Genomic DNA, 15,356 nt, shown 5'->3' on the forward strand with positions numbered 1-15,356 from the left:
ACGCACTTTTCCACTCCTAAAAAGTAAGGTGAAATGTGTGTGCGTCTTATGGAGCGAATGCAGGCTGCGCAGCTATCCCAGAAGCCAGAACAGCAAGAGGGATTGCTGCTTTCACTGTGCAGCGATCCCTCTTGCTGTTCTGGCTTCTGAGATTCAGAATATTTTTTTTCTTGTTTTCCGCCTCCAAAAACTAGGTGCGTCTTGTGGTCTGCTGCGTCTTATAGAGCGAAAAATACGGTATTTTTAATCTTTTGTCGGAAGCCGCCCAGAGTGGCTGGGGAAACCCAGCAAGATGGGCGGGGTATAAATAATAAATTATCATCATCATCATCATCATCAACGGCATCCTGCACATTTTTCTCTCTGTTTCAGGCATAAAAGCATCTCTGGCCTGCTGCAAAAGGATCGACCCAAACGTTAACCTGGATGCAAAGGTATAAAGAGCCATCGTGGGTGCTGCACGGACACCATCCAGGAACGCCACTCCCAACTTTCTTCCTCCTTTGCAGGCGATGACGTCGGTCAGGATGCGGCCCTCCTGTGTCGCTTTTTCCAGCTGTATCCTCTCTCTCTTGCTGTGTTTGGCAATGGTAGAACTCACACTGGTGAGGTATCATGATCCGGTGGTTCTAGACTTGCCAACTACAGCCTGAGGGTCGAGCCTCAGTCGCCCGTCCTGCGGTCAGGGAGAATGGACCCGCTAGCAAACCGCTCCCCTCTGCCAGTGGTCGAGAGCAGGCGCAGACAGAAGTGAAATTCCAAATTCTCTGCCCGCTCAGGGTCACAGAGCAAAGTAGTCCTTCGGAACAGGGTGCTCCCCCAACGCCACTCTTTGCTTGGGTTAAGGGGGCTGCACGGGGCCACTGAAATCTTCTTGTGCCAAGATGATTGTTTCTTCTAACGAGGGATAGAAATTAAAAAAAAAAAAAAAAGAATTCAAGTTTGTCCTCATTGAAGATGGAGGCTACCATCTTGAATTGCGAATTTATTGTGTATAAATGTTGGCTGCAAGGAGTGTGTATATGGAGGGCGTGGAGGGGTACCAGGCTCCAAATATTTGGAGTCTTTTGTAAGAAGAGATTGCAGGATTAGGCCAAAGTGCAGCATCCGTTCTCACGGCGGCCAAAAGAGAAGCCTGCAAGGAAGATCTGAGCACAAGAACATTCTCTGCACTTGCAATTCCCAGCAACGGAGGTGCTGCAGACTTTTAATCCATGGAGGCTCGAAATGGACTCTTAAAAAAATGATTAATGCTGCTGTCCTCTGTGTCTGGCACTAATTTTCACATGGTCTCCGGCACAGATCCGTTCCTAATGTACATTTCCTCTCGCAAGTGCCCCTTGTCCTGCCTCAAGGCAGCAAACCGGTTCCTTGCAAACAAAAAACCACCTCACCGCCCTCCGAATTCTGCCTAACCTTTGAAATATAAGCTTTGAAATGACATGTCGCTGATGCCTTGCAATAAAAGTTCCTTCTTTTCTCTGGGATCCTATTCCTATTCCTATTTTGCAGAGGGGCAGGAAGAGACCTATCTAATAGGTCTTGGGGGGAAATGGGCTAAACTGCTTTGAAAGTCCAGCGGGCTTTCCGCATGGCCAGATTTTTGCACAATTGCACTGGGGATATGCTTGGGAGCAGCTCCCTCCTCAAAATGCAAAGGGCTCTTGCACAGTTTCAATCACTGTTAAGGTTAAGGAGACCAGATTCACCTGCCCCTGCCCCCATTCACCACATTCGCTCTGTCTTGGCCTCAGTGGCCCACCTGTATAATGGGAATAACGAAAAAGCACAAAGTGCAGGTATGGGGGCAGTAAAGGACTTTGCTAAGCGGAAATGCAACTTAAAAACAGACATCATCGCAGCAGCTTCGAGGAACACCATTATACTGAGTCAGACCATTGGTGGATCTAGCCCAGGACTGTCCACACTGGCAGCTCTCCATGGTTTCAAGACAGGGGCCTTAACCCCACTCTAACTCAACATGCCAGGGATAGGAGCTGGGCCCTTCTGCATGAGAGGCAGTTGCTCATTCACTGAGATATAGAAGCAAGGAAATACCGTATTTTTCGCACCATAGGGCGTACCGGACCATAGGGCGCACCCAGTTTTTTTTGGGGGGGAATAAAGGGGGGGAATTATTTTTCCCCCAGGCGCGGGGCTGGGGCGGGGGAAGCTCGAGCTTCCCCGGACCCCAGCCCCCAAACAGGCAGCTCTCTGCAAGCCGTGGGAGCCCAGCGCTGGCTCCCGCTGCTTGTGGAGAGGTCTGCGAAACCTGGACGCGCTGAGCTCAGCGCGCGCAGGCTTCAGCATGCAGGCAAGTCTCCGCAAGCAGCGGGAGCGCTCCCGCTGCTTGCGGAGAGGTCCGCGAAGCCTGGACGCGCTGAGCTCAGCGTGCGCAGGCTTCACCATGCAGGCAACTCTCTGCAAGCAGCGGGAGCCCAGCGCTGGGCTCCCGCTGCTTGCGGAGAGGTGTGCGAAGCCTGGAGAGCGTGAGGGGTCAGTGCGCACCGACCCCTCTCACTCTCCAGGCTTCAGCGAAAGCCTGCATTCACACCATAGGACGCACACACATTTCCCCTTCATTTTTGGAGGGGAAAAAGTGCGTCCTATGGTGCGAAAAATACGGTAATAATAATAATTTATTATTTGTACCCCGCCCATCTGGCTGGGTCTCCCCAGCCACTCTGGGCGGCTTCCAACAAAGATTAAAAATACATTAAAATGTCACACATTAAAAACTTCCCCGAACATCCTTCAGATGTCTTCTAAATGTCAGGTAGTTATTTTTCTCTTTGACATCTGGTGGGAGGGCGTTCCACAGGACAGGTGCCACCACCAAGAAGGCCCTCTGCCTGGTTCCCTGTAGCTTCACTTCTTGCAGGGAGGGAACCGCCAGAAGGCCCTCAGTGCTGGACCTCAGCGTCTGGGCAGAACGATGGGGGTGGAGACGCTCCTTCAGGTATACTGGCTTTACCAGACCAATTGGTCCATCTACCTCAGTATTGTCTGGACTGATTGGCAGCAGCATTTTCAGACAGGGCATTTTTCTAGCCCTCCCTGCAGATTCTGGGGATCGGACCAGAGTCCTTCTGCATGCAAAGCAGGTGAGCTGCAGCAGCCCCTCTCCCTTAAAGGGCAGCATTCTCACATTGGCGAGGAGGGCTTCCAGGAGGCCTGTGCCCCAGAACCCCACTGATTTGGAAATCTGCCCTCATGGAGCAGATCTTCCTAAGGCCAAAGTGATTTCCTAGTACCTGAGGCTAAGCAAACCACGTTTGCTTTTTTAACCTCCTGTTTCTTCATACCTCCCTGCTCCTGACATAACTGGCCATAAGGCAAATTACGGATTCCTGCCTCATTCTCGATGGAAAATGCGCCACACACACACACCCCTTCCGCCGTGCAGGTGTTTTGGATGCTGGGCCTTCCGCTGGCCTGGGCGTCTCTCCTACTTGCGCAGCTGACAAGAGCTGACAGGTTAAATTATGCATGACCCGGGTTTCAATTTTGACAGGTGTCTCTCGCGGAAACAGGACTGAACAAGACCCCGGGCGCTATCCGGTCAGGAACTACAGAGGGCCCAAAATGAGAGGGGCAGTTTTCATGGAGTTAAGGGGCCTCGCTTCTGAGTTTTTGGCTTTTGGATCTGCTCTGCCAAGCGCTGAAAATCTTTTTTTTAAAGATGGGAGCCATTCATCCCACCAAATGAGATTCCACACTGCTAACTTTGGAAAGAGATTTCTAAAATCTCACTCAGAAATTCTGATCACTTGGCATGCACTCATTTTCCCTCTCTCTCTCTCTCTCTCTCTCTCTCTCTCTCTCTCTCTTATTTGACATGCTGTCTATTTTTCTTACATTTCCATTCCATCTTTGCACCTTTGGCCAGGTGTTTATTTTAGCTCCTTCCAGTCTAGCCACATACTGGGAGCATTTGAAACAAATAGAGAAACTCAGCAAAAGCAACTGTTTTTAACGCCGGAATGCATCCCTGCCAAGAATGATGTATCTTAGTCCTTTCCTTCATATCCTTTCCAGTTTGTGACAGGAAGCGAGCACAGGTGTGCCTCTGGAGTGGCCACAGGTCTTTGGGGTGCTGTCCCTAGATATTTCGCAGACTGCTTTGTTCCAGCAGATACTAACTTTGCTGCACCTCCCAGTTATCCTCTTTCTTTTCTAAGCCTCTGCAGAGGGAAATACCAGCCGGTGCTTGTAAACACTAGCATGGTGAATATTTTGCTTCAAAAGATAAAGTATATTGTTCAATTAACTGGGGTACCTTTTAAAATCAATCAACAGTGCCAAAGTTCAGTGGGTCTTACTCCCAGGTAAGTGGGTTCAGGACTGCAGCCTAAAACTCATATTTGCCCAAAATGAGCGAAATCTGACCTCAGGTTTCACCTGTACAGAGAACTAACGCGCTGGACAGGAACCTCAGGCCTGGGCACAGGATGTGGCCCTTCAGGACTCTGCGTCTGGCCCTTCGAATGCTCCCCAAGCCAACCTCTCTTACTGGGCCTGTCCCCCCCCCCCCTTTTAAGTGCTTTTCCCTGGCTGGAATGTGACCTTGAACTCTGATGATGCCTCTGTCGGAGGATAGACAGGTGTACAGACCTGGGCAGGAACTAGCTTATTGCATAAAAGTAAGGTAAAGGTAAAGGGACCCCTGACCATTAGGTCCAGTCGGGGCCGACTCTGGGGTTGCGGCGCTCATCTCGCTTTACTGGCCAAGGGAGCCGGCGTACAGCTTCCGGGTCATGTGGCCAGCATGACTAAGCCGCTTCTGGCGAACCAGAGCAGTGCACGGAAACGCCATTTACCTTCCCGCCAGAGCGGTACCTATTTATCTACTTGCACTTTGATGTGCTTTCGAACTGCTAGGTGGGCAGGAGCAGGGACTGAGCAACAGGAGCTCACCCCGTGGCGGGGATTCGAACCGCCGACCTTCTGATTGGCAAGTCCTAGGCTCTGTGGTTTAACCCACAGTGCCACCCTTGTCCCATAACATTGGGGTTAGCAGCTAATAAAAGTTTGGGTTCTCTTTTGTTTGGGGCTTCCATCTTGTTTCACCTTGTGGCAGGTGGGAGTCCTGTCGCGACAGTCTTCAATAAAGATCAAGCCTACTGGCTGCTGTTTTGCTCTGGTATTCCTGGCTGGTGTCCTTGTTTTTTTGTCCAAGGGAGCCTTCAACATCCTCCTCCACAAATTTGCTGACCCCTGGTTTAAAGGTAAAGGGTATAGGGACCCCTGACCATTAGGTCCAGTCGTGGCCAACTTTGGGGTTGCGGCACTCATCTCGCTTTATTGGCCGAGGGAGCCAGTGTACAGCTTCCAGGTCATGTGGCCAGCATGACTAAGCCGCTTCTGGCAAACCAGAGCAGCGCACAGAAACACCGTTTACCTTCCCACCGGAGCGGTACCTATTTATCTACTTACACTTTGACGTGCTTTCAAACTGCTAGGTTGGCAGGAACAGGGACCGAGCAATGGAAGCTCACCCCGTCGCGAGGATTTGAACTGCCGACCTTCTGTTCGGCAAGCCCAAGAGGCTCAGGGGTTTTAACTATACGGACCTTTGTCGGCAAGGTGATGTCTCTGCTTTTTAAGATGCTGTCTAGGTTTGCCATTGCTTTTCTCCCAAGAAGCAGGCGTCTTTTAATTTCGTGACTGCTGTCACCATGATCATGGAGCCCAAGAAAGTAAAATCTCTCACTGCCTCCATTTCTTCCTGTGGAAGACAGGAGTGCTTGGCATGCTCTGGTCCATGGGGTTCACAAAGAGTCGGACACGACATTGTTCGAGCCCCACATTGAGCAAAAGATTCCTATTTCCCCCCAAATTTTTTTTATTGATTTTCTACATTTATAACAAATATAACAAATAAAACACACAAAAGAAAACACAATACTAAAAAAAATTAAAAAACCAAACCAAACCAAATATATAAACTCTTATTACTTCTAAGACCCAATCTAGCTTTCATTGTTATCTGACTTCCTCAGCCCCCCCAACTGAATTTCATTGTATCACCTTGTAACAGTTCTCCAAAATCATCTTTCTAATAAAATTAACTCCTTCAATTTACTATCATCTTCTCTTTTCTTAATAGTCTAAATCCATAATGCTGTACAACTCATTCTAACCCTAAGCCTATCTGGTACTTTCAAGTGACTTCTAATTATCTTATATTACAATATTTAGCTAAATAATCTTTAAATTTCTCCCAATCTTCTTGGTATCCCTCTTCTTTCTGGTCGCAGATTCTTCCAGTCAGGTTGGCCAGCTCCAAAAATTCTGACATCTTCATCTGCCATTCTTCTACAGTTGGTATTTCTTGCAATTTCCAGTTTTTAGCTGATAGCTGCACATTGAGCAAAAGATTCCTGTATTGAAGGGGGTTGCACTTGACTAGATGACCCTTGTGGTCCCGTCCAACTCTGGGATTCCATTATTATTTCTTCCTGATTTCTCCACAATTTCCCCGCCCCCACCCTGCCTGCCATGACACATCTCCTCCTCCTTTTTCACCTCCATCTTCCTCCTCCAGTCCGCCCTTCACTGTAACAGGTAAGGCGCTAATGCAAATAATTCCTGTTTACCGCCAGCCGGGCCTTGCAGCCGAAATCGAAATCTAGGCCACCGCCGGCTGATGGTGGCGCTTTCAGAATAAGCTGTTTGGATAGTGGATGAGGACTGGATTAAGGGCCGAAGGCTGTCAGCACTTAAAAATAATGTCAGATTCACAGCTGATGCGGGGGAGGGATGAGCGAGGGATGAGGGGTCTCGCCATGCAAGGCTTATGGGGCAGGATGGGGATTGGATGGGGTTGCCAAGCAACCGGTCTTTTACTGGTCCCATTAAGAAAACTCTATCAGTTCGGGCAAGGGCTGAATGCTTGCAAATGCAATGAACCCTAAATGCAAAGCTTTGCAGCCACAAATAGAGCACAAACTATTTTTACGTGCCACCCAAAACTCTGAGCAGTGAGGGACTCTAAGGTTTTAGGTATGCAGCCTGGGCGTTGGAATGAAGGTCATCTGAGACTATGTTGCCCCCCCAAAAATTGTTTTTTTATTCATTTTATAACACACATAAACAATACAAACAATGCAAATAGATTCTTTTCTTATCCTTATTTTTCTAAACATTGTTAGGTGAGCTTCCCCAAGTCCCCCCCATCTGATTTTCATTTTATCTCATCTTTAGCAGTTTCATATATCATAATTTTAAACCATTTTTAATCACACTTACTTTTACCATAAAACTCTTCGCATTTTATCACTTAATACTATTTTAAAATACACTATCTTCTAACCCTACAGCCTATATCCACTTCCAAAGCTATTCTAAAATTTAAATATTAACATATTTTTTCAAATATTCTTTAAACTTCTTCCACCGTCTCTTCTCTCTTGTCTCGGAGTCTCCCGGTCAGTTCGGCAAGTTCCATATAGTCCATCATCTTCATCCGCCATTCTTCTATAGTTAGTAAATCTTCTTTCTTCCAATTCTTCGCTAGTAATATTCTTGCAGCTGTTGTGGCATACAGAAAAAAAGTAACATCCTTTTGGGGGATTTCTCCTCCCACTATACCAAGTATAAAAAGGCTTCTGGTTTCTTAATAAATGTGTTTTTCAACACTTTTTCCAGTTCATTATAGATCCTCTCCCAGAAGTCTTTTATCTTGGGGCACGTCCACCACATGTGATAAAAGGTTCCTTCTTTTTCCTTACATTTCCAGCATTTATTATCATGAGTATGATCCATGATGATAAATGCTGGAAATGTAAGGATGATCCATGATAAGGGACGCGGGTGGCACTGTGGGTTAAACCACAGAGCCTAGGACTTGCCGATCAGAAGGTCGGCGGTTCGAATCCCCGCAACAGGGTGAGCTCCCATTGCTCGGTCCCTGCTCCTGCCAACCTAGCAGTTCGAAAGCACAGCAAAGTGCAATTAGATAAATAGGTACCACTCCGGCGGGAAGGTAAACGGCGTTTCCGTGCGCTGCTCTGGTTCACCAGAAGCTCTCACTTCCATACATCACTACTGGGGAAAAACATAGCTTTAACTATATGGACCTTTGTTGGCAAGGTGATGTCTCTGCTTTCAGGACACGACAAACTTTATTCAAAGAGGGCCAGATTTGATGAAGTGAACATGCGTGAGGGCCAACCAAAGTTGTTGAGCTTTTACCCCAGGACATATACTGCCATGGGTGGCCATGGATTACATCGGCCACCAGTGGCCCGGATTAGGCCCGTGATTCAGACTTGACCCAGTCTTCCCCCAACCCACAAGTGACCTCCACAAGTTCAGGACTCTTGATTCTCTCTTGAGGGAACGATAAAAGTGGCCTACCTCACAAGGCTGTTGTGAGGGCAAAACCAATAAAGACAATAAAGGACTTTGAAAGCGCCTTCTGGAGTCTCATCTCCCTATTTCAGCAGGTTGGAAGAGGTGAACCCGAGGCTGAAAGGGCTGTGGAGAGTTTTGAATCGGCGACGCCTTGGGTCTCTGCTCACACTGAGCCACACCGACAAAGCCACCCTAAATGCTTATGGTTCATGAAGGACTTAAGAGAGTTTCTTCATTTTTAAGTTGAGAATCTGGGGAAAGAGTTCAGACCGGTGTGACATTGAACCCTGAAATGACTCGGGCCCCAGATATCGGAACATAGCTGTCAACATTTTTTTAAGGGAATTTTCCTTATTCCGAATAGGGTTCCTCGCAAGAAAAGGGAGAAGTTGACAGCTATGTATCTGAAAGGCCACCTCCTTCTTCCATGCAGACCCTCTCAGGTGCTGAGATTGGCAGACCCCCTTGGTAGATCTTCCACCCTCAGGGGCTGAGGATTATGATGGCCCGGGAGAGGGCCTTCTTGGTGGTGGCCCCATAGCCAATAAACTAATAGGCTGATAGTTCTGGGGGTTGTGTTTGTCACCTTCTTTGTGAATTGGGATGATAATACTCTGCTTCCAGCCCTTCAAGAAAGTGCCAGTACAGTTTATATAAGAAATTAATTTTGCTAGGAGGGGAGACATCACCACTCAGAATTATTCCTAAAGACCTCTGAAGGGTTCATGTCTTCTCCAGGAGCTTTATCAGTCATTAAGGCACCTATAAGATTGCTTACTTCTTGTTCTGAAACGGGGCCATTATGGTGTCAATGTTAGCAGGTCCTGAATGGTAGTTGGCCCATTGTCACCATCACTTTCAAAGATTTTTGCTGAAGTAAACACGCCAAGTATTAGCAGAGATAAAAGCATCTAACACAGGATTGAAACCTGTATCTGAAATCAGGTTCCAGAACTGTCTACCCATTCCCAGCTCTTTCCACTGAGTCATCATGAATGATCTCTCCACCTTAGTAGTTCCTTATAATTTGATAGGGACGCGGGTGGCACTGTGGGTAAAGCCTCAGCGCCTAGGGCTTGCCGATCGCATGGGCGGCGGTTCGAATCCCCGCGGCGGGGTGCGCTCCCGTCGTTCGGTCCCAGCGCCTGCCAACCTAGCAGTTCGAAAGCACCTTCGGGTGCAAGTAGATAAATAGGGACCGCTTACCAGTGGGAAGGTAAACGGCGTTCCGTGTGCTGCGCTGGCTTGCCAGAGCAGCGATGTCACGCTGGCCACGTGACCCGGAAGTGTCTCCGGACAGCGCTGGCCCCCGGCCTATAGAGTGAGATGGGGGCACAACCCTAGAGTCTGTCAAGACTGGCCCGTACGGGCAGGGGTACCTTTACCTTTTTACCTATAATTTGATAAGAAGCCAAAGTTTTGAGGTTAACTCTTGTCTGTGTCTGTCTTACCCTCCTGGTTAGTTGAGCCAAATTCTTTTTGTTGTTGTTTGGCTGCACTCATTATCGCACCAACCCAATTTGCCCCAAAATCCTTGCTGGATGAGTGACCCAGTTTAGTTAAAAGCGGTCTTAGATCTGCAAAGATGGACACAATGCCTTCAAAGGGATCCTTGATGAACTGGACTTCAGCAAACAAAAACTTATGCCGGAATATTGTTCCATGCACCGCAATCTCTGAGCAGCGGGAGATTTCCCCTCTTTCCTTTTTCCTTTCTCTTTCTGTGATGGGACTCCTATTTGGGGATTTCCCTGGCTTTTTTCTGGCCCACGTAGGACCAGTCTGGATAGTTGGCCTTGGTGAAGATTTGACGGTTCCATCCCCCAAAAGTTTTTGATTTGCGTTTCTGCTGAAATGAGGATGCATTATAATGTTGTATTTTAATCTTGTTTTTAAGTTGTATTTTAATCAATTTTTTTTATACCTGGTGTCAGCCGCTGGGCAGGGCGGGGTCTAAATAAAATTATTTATTTATTTATTTATTTTATTAATTATTATTATTATTATTTATTTCTGCACCTACCATTAGGTCTGGTTTAGTGAGAACGAAGGGCCCTGGAGATGACAGCAGTGATACAGTGGTACCTCAGGTTACATGTGCTTCAGGTTACAGACTCCGCTAACCCAGAAATAGTGCTTCAAGTTAAGAACTTTGCTTCAGGATAAGAACAGAAATCGTGCTCCGGAGGCGCGGCAGCAGCAGGAGACCCCCATTAGCTAAAGTGTTGCTTCAGGTTAAGAACAGTTTCAGGTTAAGAACAGACCTCCAGAACGAATTAAGTACTTAAGCCGAGGTACCACTGTATAGGGTTTTATTTATACACACATATAAATCCTGAGCTTAAGTTGGAAGGGCTTGCAGCACTGACACTCTCAACAGATTTTGCCCCTAACAATTAGGTTTCTAGGGAGGTTCCCAAAACAATAGCTTCGGATTCAGGGCAGAGAGGAAGTCAAGCTTCTGGGTCTCATCCAGTGTGAGACAGGCCCCTAGTCTATTTCTCTCATATACCCCCAGCAGCCAGAGCCATTGGCCCATCAATTACCACGCTGAACCTCGGAAGATTCATGAGAGACAGAAGGCATTCCTTTGCTCAGCACACATTGGTCTCAACTAGGTACAGGGCCTTTTCAGTACTGGCCCTGACTTGGTGGAACGCTCTGTCCCAAGAGACTAGGGCCCTGCGGGACTTGACATCTTTCCACAGGGTCTGCAAGACAGAGCTGTTCCGCCTAGCCTTTGGTTTGGACTCAGTCTGACCCTTCTGTCTACCTCCCCTTATGGTTTTGATCTATGGGCTGCTTTTAAATAATAATAATAATAATAATAATAATAATAATAATAATAATAATAATAATTTATTTGTACCCCACTCATCTGGCTGGGTTTCCCCAGCCACTCTGGGCAGCTTCCAACAAAGACAAAAAAACACTAAGACGTCACACATTAAAAGCTTCCCTAAACAGGGCTGCCTTCAGATGTCTTCTGAATGTCAGGTAGTTGTTTATCTCTTTGACATCTGGTGGGAGGGCATTCCACAGACGTGCGCCACCACCGAGAAGGCCCTCTGCCTGGTTCCCTGCAACTTGGCTTCTCGCAGGGAGGGAACCGCCAGAAGGCCCTCGGAGCTGGACCTCAGTGTCCGGGCAGAACGATGGGGGTGGAGACGCTCCTTCAGGTATACTGGGCCATTTAGGGCTTTCAAGGACAGCACCAACACTTTGAATTGTGCTCGGAAACGTCCTGAGAGCCAATGTAGGTCTTTCAGGACCGGTGTTATGTGGCCTCGGTGGCTGCTCCCAAGTTGCCAGTCCAGCTGCCGCATTCTGGATTAGTTGCAGTTTCTGGGTCACCTTCAAAGGTAGCCCCACATAGAGCGCATTGCAGTAGTCCAAGCGGGAGATAACCAGAGCATGCACCACTCTGGTGAGGCAGTCCGCAGGCAGATAGGGTCTCATCCTGCGTACCAGGTGGAGCTGGTAGGCTGCATTTTAAATTGCATTTTAACCTATATTTTTAATTGGTCCCCCCCCCCCCGTTACGTTTTTACTGTAATTTTACTGGTGTTAGTCGCCCTGAGCCAGGCTTTGGCCAGGGAGGGGTGGGGTATAAATAAATAAAAATTATTATTATTATTATTATACCCTAGATGGCTTTAACGAGGTTGAGACAGATCCATGGAGGAGAGAGCTATCGATGGCAATGGGTTTCAAACAGGGGGCATTTTAGCCACTGTGGCCCATTTGCATGCAAAGAATGAGCTCAACCCCAGAGTTTTAGCCCTGCCCTGACTTTTTGTTAGTCTTTATGGAGCCAAGCAAACTCTTTATTATCCAGGGATGCCCTTGTTTGGGTCGAAGGCCAAGCTGTTGCTCTCAAAACAGGTAGCTGCCTCCTTCTGCGCACCTGCTCTCAAACCCTGCCAGCCCTTTCCGCTTAGAGGAGCCCTCGCAGTTGGTCCTTTAATCTTCCCTAATCATTTGTTAATTAGGAGGTCACGCTCCTCCTGTTGGGAGTCCTGCTCACAGCTGCCACAGTCTATGTAATCCTCTCTAACCCCACTCCACTCCTGCCCTAACCTCCATCAGTATTTCACATGCCACAAGAAAGGAAGGAAGGAAGGAAGGAAGGAAGGAAGGAAGGAAGGAAGGAAGGAAGGAAGGAAGGGGAGTTGGGAGCCAGAAAGAGACAAAGGTGCCTTACCTCTCTCGCCCTGATCTGGCCACAGTGATCCATGCGACGGTCACCTCCAGCCTCGATTATCGCAACTTGCTCTATGTGGGGCTGCCCTTGAGACTGACCCAGAAACTCCAGCAGGTGCAGAATGCCGCAGCGAGGCTCCTTACGGGATCACATTCATCCAGTGCTTTACCAACTGCACTGGCTCCCGGTGGAGTACAGGGTCAGGTTCAAGGTGATGGTTTTGACCTTTAAAGCCCTAGGACCCTCGTACCTACGGGACCGCCTCTCCTGGTATGCCCCGCGGAGGACCTTAAGGTCCACAAATGACAACACTTTGGAGGTCCCAAGTCGCAAGGTGATTAGATTGGTTCAGTGGCGTAGCGCGGGGGGTGCAAGGGGGGCCGGCCGCACCGGGCGCAACATCTGGGGTTAGGGCAAATCCATGGGTTAGGGGGCGCAAATCCACAGGTTAGGGGGCGCAAATCCACGGGTTAGGGGGCGCAAATTACTTGCCTTGCCCCGGGTGCTGACAACCCACGCTACGCCGCTGGATTGGTTTCAACTAGGGCCAGGGCCTTTTCAGTACTGGCCCCGACGTGGTGGAACGCTCTGTCCCAAGAGACTAGGCCCCTGTGGGACTTGACATCTTTCCACAGGACCTGCAAGATGGAGCTGTTCCGCCTGGCCTTTGGTTTGGACTCAGTCTGACCCTTATGTTTCCCTTCCCTTATGGTCTTGATTTATCAGCTATTTTAAAGTGAGGCTGCATTTTAAATTTCATTTTAACCTGTATTTTAAAGTGGTCCCCCCCATTATGTTTTTACTGTAATTTTACTGCTGTTAGCCGCCCTGAGCCTGGCTCTGGCTGGGGAGGGCGGGGTATAAATTATTATTATTATTAAAGAAGTTGCAGAGGGGAAGGAATGGCAGTGGAATTTTTCCCCATCTCTCGAAGCCACCCAGCGAATAAACAACTACCTGACATTTAGAAGACATCTGAAGGCAGTTCAGGGAAGTTTTTAATGTGTGACATTTTAATGTGTTTTTAATCTTTGTTGGAAGCCGCCCAGAGTGGCTGGGGAACCCAGCCAGATGGGCAGGGTACAAATAATAAATTATTATTATTATTATATATTATATTAGTAATTCTGATTGCTAATTTCTGGAAACCACAAGAGGGGAGAGGGGGCAGGCCCCGCACTCAAATCTCCTGTGAAAAGAGGAAAAGACATGGAATTTACTTTTCTGCAGCCCAGGAATTCTGTTGCCAGGCAAGAGCAAGTCAGATCAACAGTTTGACTGGTGCAGGCGTCTTCCTTATGGTCAATTCTGTTCCAGTCCTGCCTGTTTCATATGTTTAGCCCAGCTACCTAGTGGGCAGAGATGGGGAGCCTCCAGCCCCCACCATCGGGTCCAGCCAGCCTGGCCCAAATTGCCTGGGATGATGGGAGATGGAGTCTGGCGAACCCTGCAGTCGCCCCATCCCTGGTTTAAAACCAGAAATTTTGTGCATCGCCAGGATGTGCCCCACGACAGAGCTATGCCCTTTATATTTCTCACCCAAGGCCAACCACCGCCCTGTTTCTTAAGGATGCGCCATGCAAGAGAGGGAAGATGGGCAAAGGACGGCAGGTTTTGGGCGTGCAGTGGCAGCACAAGCAGAGACCACGAGGGAAGACATTTGTAAGAAATCCACCTTTTAAGTGCAGAATTTACACTATGGAACTACCTGCCTATTGATGTCAGGCAGACGCCATCGCCGTACTTTTGGGTGCCTGCAAAAAAACGTTTTTGTTTAGACGACCCTCCCCAGACATGTAGACTGCTGCTTTTTGTTTTGACCTGTTCGTTGCTGATTTTGTACTTTGCTAAAATATAGTAGTAGTTCTTACTGAAAGTTCATCTCTTTATTCTGCTTGTAAACCGCTTTGGCTCTCCTCAAAAAGCTCAATAACTTTGATGAAGCTTCCCCAAAAATAGCTGAACAACTCTGGTCAATCCAATGGGGAGATCACTGCCAAAAATTTTTTTATGGTAGTTGTAGATCGCAGTCTCTTGGAAGTTGGACAGCCCTGTTTTATACAATCAAGCGGTATGTGAGGAATGGCTCAGCATGGGACTATTAATATAAATTTTATGAAACAAACAAATGGTAAGAGAGAAACAGGGATGCGGGTGGCGCTGTGGGTTAAACCACAGAGCCTAGGGCTTGCCGATCAGGTCAGCGGTTCGAATCCCCGTGACGGGGTGAGCTCCCGTTGCTCGGTCCCTGCTCCTGCCAACCTAGCAGTTCGAAAGCACCTCAAAGTGCAAGTAGATAAATAGGTACCACTCCGGCGGGAAGGTAAACGCCGTTTCCGTGCGCTGCTCTGGTTCACCAGAAGCGGCTTAGTCATGCTGGCCACATGACCCGGAAGCTGTACGCCAGCTCCTTTGGCCAATAAAGTGAGATGAGCGCCACAACCCCAGAGTCGGCCACAACTGGACCTAACGGTCAGGGGTTCCTTTACCTTTTAAGAGAGAAACAGCAGGATTCCGGCATCATTTGCCCCAATCGTGTGAGTTTTCGTACTCCTAGGTGTCGTTCGCTCTGGAGTGAGCAGGAACCTGTTGTTTGTGCAGGAGCGATCCACGCAGCTTCCATGTTTCCACCTGCCTCTCTAGTCCTCCATGTGGACTAGAGGCTTGTTTTAAAAATCGTGCACACACCCGCTGAGGCTTTTAAAGGAACTGGGTTCTACACGAGACGCAAACCCGATGATTAAGTTCTGCCCTTTTGCCACCGAGTGGAGAGAGAAGACTCGACAAGGGGAAG

At 48.3% G+C, this 15,356-nt stretch overlaps 1 long non-coding RNA gene across 1 annotated transcript in view; it reads left to right on the forward strand.

Moving 5' to 3' along the window:
• Nucleotides 1-1,487, forward strand: part of LOC144329102 (uncharacterized) — a 40,980-nt gene extending 39,493 nt beyond the window's left edge. The window contains exon 2 of the long non-coding RNA XR_013394513.1: nucleotides 373-1,487. This is a non-coding gene — a long non-coding RNA (uncharacterized LOC144329102). The remainder of the gene's footprint in view (nucleotides 1-372) is intronic.
• Nucleotides 1,488-15,356: the final 13,869 nt, after the last annotated feature.

This window comes from Podarcis muralis, chromosome 10, assembly GCF_964188315.1.
Source record: "Podarcis muralis chromosome 10, rPodMur119.hap1.1, whole genome shotgun sequence".
NCBI lineage: Eukaryota > Metazoa > Chordata > Lepidosauria > Squamata > Lacertidae > Podarcis > Podarcis muralis.